This window comes from Scyliorhinus torazame, chromosome 6, assembly GCF_047496885.1.
Source record: "Scyliorhinus torazame isolate Kashiwa2021f chromosome 6, sScyTor2.1, whole genome shotgun sequence".
Classification (NCBI taxonomy): Eukaryota; Metazoa; Chordata; class Chondrichthyes; order Carcharhiniformes; family Scyliorhinidae; genus Scyliorhinus; species Scyliorhinus torazame.
The window spans coordinates 247,670,337-247,676,336 of NC_092712.1; positions in this window are offsets into that span (position 1 = coordinate 247,670,337).

Consider the following 6,000-nt stretch of genomic DNA (forward strand, 5'->3'; position numbering starts at 1 on the left):
CGCCGGGGGAACCCGCCGTTTTGGCCTGGCCGCTCGGCCCATCCGGGCCTGTGAATAGCGGGGGTGCCGGAGAATCGCCATTTTGGGTGTCTCCGGCGATTCTCCGGCCTGTGGCCCGCGGAACTCGACCGAGCCGTTCCCGCTGCTTGGGAGAATCGTGGGAGGGCGTCGGACCGGTGTCCCGGGAAATTGTGGCGGCCCAGGCGATTCTCCCAACCATCGTGGGAGTGGAGAATCTCGCCCCCTGTGTTCCACCCCCCCCACTCACTATATCCCTCCAGGCATTCGCTGCTCTCAGAGCCATTGCTAAGGGTTCTATGGCCATGGCAAACAGTAATGTGGAGAGCAGGCATCCCTGCCTTGTCCCCCGATAAAGATTAAAGTATTCTGACCAAACTCGGTTAGTTCTTACATTTGCAACTGGGGCCTGGTACAATAGCCAGACCCACTACACAAATCCCTGCCCAAACCCAAACCTGCCTAAAATATCCCATAGATACTTTCCTTCGGCCGAAAGCCTTCTCCGCCTCCATGGCAACTACCACCTCAGCCTCGCACCCCTCTGCTGGCACCATAATTACATTAAGAAGCCGTCTAATGTTGGATGTCAGTTGCCTGCCCTTTACAAACCCCATCTTATCCTCCCGAATTATCTCCGGGACACATTCCTCTATTCAAGTGGCCAGGATCTTTGCTAATAATTTGGCATCTACATTCAAGAGGGAGATTGGCCTGTACGATCCACAGCTCTCCAGATCCATGTCTCGCTTCAGGGTGAGAGAAATTGATGCCTGTGATAACGTTGGGGGGAGTACTCCCAGTTCCTTGGACTCGTTAAAAGCCTTAACCAGGAGCGGCCCCAGTAACCCAAAGAACTTCTTATAAAATTCCACTGGAAATCCATCAGGTCCCAGGGCTTTACCCGATTGCATCGCCCCCAGTCCATCTATCACCTCCCCAAGCCCAATCAGGCCCCTCAGGGCCTCCACCAGCTCCTCATTTACCTTCGGGAACTCTAGCCTCCCCAGGAGTTGATTCATGCCCTCCTCCCCAACCAGGGGTTCCAACTCGTATAGCTGGCTATAAAATTCCCGGAACATTTCATTCACCGCCCCAGGGTTCGTCACCGTCTTGCCCCCTCAAATCCTTTATTTTCCCCATTTCTCTCGCAGCCTCCTGTTTCCTCAGCTGATGCGCCAGCATCCTGCTAACTTTCTCCCCATGTTCATATATTTGCCCCTTTTACCCTCCTCAGCTGACCCTCCGCCTTTCCTGTGGAAAGGAGCCCAAACTCCATTTGAAGTGTCTGACGCTCCTACAGGAGCTCCTCATTTGGAGACTCCGAATATCTCCTGTCCACCTGTAAGATTTCTCCTACCAACCTGTCCAGCTCCGACCGCTCAGTTTTATCCCTGTGGGCTCGAATCAAAATACATTCCACTCTAATAACCGCTTTCAGTGCCTCCCAGATCACCCAAACTGCAGTCTCCCCTGTGTCATTGATCTTTATGAATCCACAAATGGCCTCTCTCACTCTCACAGATTTCCTCATCCGCTAACAGTCCTGTATCTAGTCTACACTGTGGGCCCTGGGACATTCCCGTGTCTGCCCGTAGGTCTATCCAGTGTGGTGCATGATCTGAAACCACAATTGCTGAGTACTCAGTGTCTTCAACCCCTGCTAACAGTGTTTTATCCAGCAGGAAGAAATCTATCCTGGAGTACGCCTTATGTACGTGGGAGTAGAATGAATATTCCCTGCTCCTTGGTCTCTCAGATCTCCACAGATCCACCCCTCCCATGCGATCCATGAACCCCCGCAGTTCCTTTGCCATTGCTGATAGCTTCCCCGACCTAGCATTCGACCGGCCCAACCTCGGGTCCAGGACCTTATTAAAGTCACCCCCCATGATCAGCCGGTCAGTCAAGGTCTGGGATCTTCCCCAGCACCTTCCTGATAAACGTGACATCATCCCAGTTTGGGGCATAGAGATTCACCAGCACCACTGCCATTCCCTCTAGCTTCCCGCTAACCATAATAAATCTGTCTCCCGGGTCTACCTCTGTCTTCCCTACCTCGAATGTCACCCTTTTATTAATCAGGATAGCCACCTCCCTTGTTTTAAAGTCCAGTCCTGAATGAAACACTTGCCCGACCCATCCCTTCTTTCATCTAATTTGATCTCCCAGCTTCAAGTGTGTCTCCTGTAACATAGCCACGTGCGCTTTTAACTGTCTCAGGTGTGCGAACATACAAGCTCTCTTAACCGGCCCGTTCAGTCCACGAACATTCCATGTAACCAGTCTGGTCGGGGGACTTTTGCCCCCCCCTCCTGTCAGTCAACCATGACCTTTGCTAGGCCAGCGCCTAGCCTGTGTTCCGCACCTCACTTGATCCACCCCTCAGCGGCGACTGCCATCTGATCTCCATCTCCAGTCTCCTAACTGTCCCTTACCCGTCAGCAGTAACCCCCCCCCACACTTTGTCTTTCCTCGGCTCTCTCCCCACTTTGCTCCCATGAACCAGATATCCAGCTAGCTCAGTATCTCCCACCCTCTGGCGTCAAAAAACCTGCCGACTGCCAGATTCTATCACACCTAACAATAACACAAGCACTCAACACTGGCTGGTAAGGAACGTGCTCCAATTAACAGTAGCTGGGAGAAATTTAATTCTTCGTGTGTTGGTAAGTGTTTTGATTGGTAAGTAAAACCTTTATTCCTTTCACTTATTCGTTATTTGATATTATATTTGTAATCAGTTACGGTAAAGTGTAAAAACGGCAGGAGATCCCAGACCCATATTATGCTCCTTGTGCTGAATGTGGGAGTTCAGGGACGCGGCCGATGCCCCTGACTCCTTCATGTGCATGAAGTGTGTCCAGCTGCAGCTCCTGTTAGACCGCATGACGGCTCTGGAGCAGCGGATGGACTCACTTTGGAGCATCCGCGATGCTGAGGAGGTCGTGGATAGCACGTTCAGTGAGTTGGTCAAACCGCAGATGAAGATTGGTGAGGGAGACAGGGAATGGGTGACCAAAAGGCAGAGAAAGAGCAGGAAGGAAGTGCAGGTGTCCCCTGCGGTCATCTCCCTCCAAAACAGGTATACCGTTTTGGATACTGTTGGGGGAGATGACTCTCCAGGGGAAAGCAGTAGTAGACAGGCTAATGGCACCATGGCTGGCTCTGCTGCACAGAAGGGCGGGAAGAAGACTGGCAGGGCTATAGTCATAGAGGATTCAATTGTAAGGGGAGTAGACAGGTGTTTCTGTGATCGAAAACGAGACTCCCGAATGATATGTTGCCTCCCGGGTGCACGGGTCAGGGATGTCTCAGATCGGCTGCAGGACATATGAAGGGGAGTATGGTGAACAGCCAGTTGTTGTGGTGCACATAGGCACCAACGATGTAGGTAAAAAACGGGATGAGGGTCTACAATCAGAATTTAGGGCGTTAGGAGATAAGTTTAAAAAGTAAGACCTCAAAGGTAGTAATCTCAGGATTGCTACCAGTGCCACGTGACAGTCGGAGTAGAAATTCAAGAATAGTCAAAATGAGTACGTGGCTTGAGAGATGGTTCAGGAGGGAGGGGTCCAGATTTTTGGGACATTGGAACCGGTTCTGGGGGCGGGGGGACCATTACAAATCGGATGGTCTGCACCTGGGCAGGACTGGAACCAATGTCCGAGAGGGTGCGTTTGTTAACACTGTTGGGGAGGTTTTAAACTAATGTGCCAGGGGGATGGGAACCAGATTAGGAAGTTAGAGGTCAGTAAAGAGGCAGCAACTAAAGCCAGTAAGGTACTAGATAATAAACTCAATGTGACTAAGGGGAAGAATAGACAGGGAAGAGATGATGAACGCTAAGGGACAGTGGTCTGAGGTGCATTTGTTTTAATGCGAGAAGTGTAGCAGGTAAGGCAGATAAACTTAGGGCTTGGATTAGTACCTGGGAATATGATGTTATTGGTATTACTGAGACTTGGTTGAGGGAAGGGCAAGATTGGCAACTAAATATCCCAGGGTATAGATGCTTCAGGATGGATAGAGAGGGAGGAAAAAGGGGTGGAGGAGTTGCATTACTGGTCAGAGATGATATCACAGCTGTGATTAAGGAGGGCATGATGGAGGATTCGAGCACTGAGGCAATATTGGTAGAGCTAAGAAATAGGAAGGTTGCAGTAACATTGTTGGGACTTTACTACAGGATTCCCAAAAGCGAGTGTGAAGTAGAGGTACAAATATGTAGACCGATTATAGAAAAATGTAGGAGCAATAGGGTGATCGTGATGAGAGATTTTAACTTCCCCAACATTGAATGGGACTCATGTGGTGTTGGGGAGGCGTAGATGGAGCAGAATTTGTAAGGAGCATCCAGGAGAGTTTTTTAGAGCAGTATGTAGATAGTCCAACTTGGGAAGGGGCCATACTGGACCTGGTATTGGGGAATGATCCTGGGCAGGTGGTTGAAGTTTCAGTCGGTGATTACTTTGGGAATAGCAATCACAATTCCGTAAGTTTTAGAATACTCATGGACAAAGGCGAGAGTGGTCGTAAAGGAAGAGTGCTAAATTGAGGAAAGGCCAAGTATAACAAAATTCGGCAGGAGCTAGGGAATGTGGATTGGGAGCAGCTCTTAAAGGGTAAATCCACATTTGAAATGTGGGAGTCTTTTAAGGAAAGGTTGATTAGAGTGCAGGACAGACATGTCCCTGTGAAAATGAGGGATAGAAATGGCAAGATTACGGAACCATGGATGATGGGTGGAATTGTGAGACGAGCTAAGATAAAGGAAGCATACATAAGATCTAGGCGACTTAAAACTGATGAAGCTTTGGAGGAATATCGGGAAAGTAGGACAAATCTCAAACGTGCAATAAAGAAGGCTAAAAGGGGTCATGAAATATCTTTGGCTAACAGGGTTAAGGAAAATCCCAAAGCCTTTTATTCGTATATAAGGAGCATGAGGGTTACCAGAGTAAGGATTGGCCCACTCAAAGACAAAAGAGCGAATTTATGCGTGGAGTCCAGAGGAAATGGGTGAGATTCTTAATGAGCACTTTGCATCAGTATTCACCAAGGAGAGGGACATGACTGATGTTGAGGCGGGGGATGGATGTTCAAATACTCTAGGTCAAGTCGGCATAAGGAAGGGGGAAGTTTTGGGTATTCTAAAAGGCACTAAGGTAGACAAGTCCCCAGATCCAGATGGGATCTATCCCAGGTTTCTGAGGGAAGCGAGGGACGAAATAGCTGGGCCTTTGCAGCATCCTTGCGCACGGGTGAGGTCCCGGAGGACTGGAGAATTGTTATTGTTGTTGCTTTGTTTAAGAAGGGTAGCAGGGATAAACCAGGGAATTATAGACCTGTGAGCTTGACGTCAGTGGTAGGCAAACTGTTGGAGAAGATACTGAGAGATAGGATCTATTCACATTTGGAAGAAAATAGTCTTATCAGTGATAGGGAGCATGGTTTTGTGCAGGGAAGGTCATGTCTTACAAACCTAATAGAATTCTTTGAGGGAGTGACAACGTTAATTGATGAGGGAAGGGCTGCAGATGTCATATACATGGACTTCAGTAAGGCGTTTGATAAAGTTTCCCATGGCAGGTTGATGGAAAAAGTGAAGTCGTATGGGGTTCAGGGTGTACTAGCTAGATGGATAAAGACTGGCTGGGCAACAGGAGACAGAGAGTAGTGGAAGGCAGTGTCTCAAAATGGAGAAAGGTGACTGGTGGTGTTCCACAGGGGTCCGTGCTCGGACCACTAGTTTGTGATATACATAAATGATCTGGACGAAGGTATAGGTCGTCTGATTAGCAAGTTTGCAGATGATACTAAGATTGGTGGAGTTGCAGATAGCGAGGAGGACTGTCAAAGAATACAGCAATATATAGATAGATTGGAGAGTTGGGCAGAGAAATGGCAGATGGAGTTCAATCTAGGCAAATGCGAGGTGATGCATTTTGGAAGATCTAATTCAAGAGCGGACTATACAGT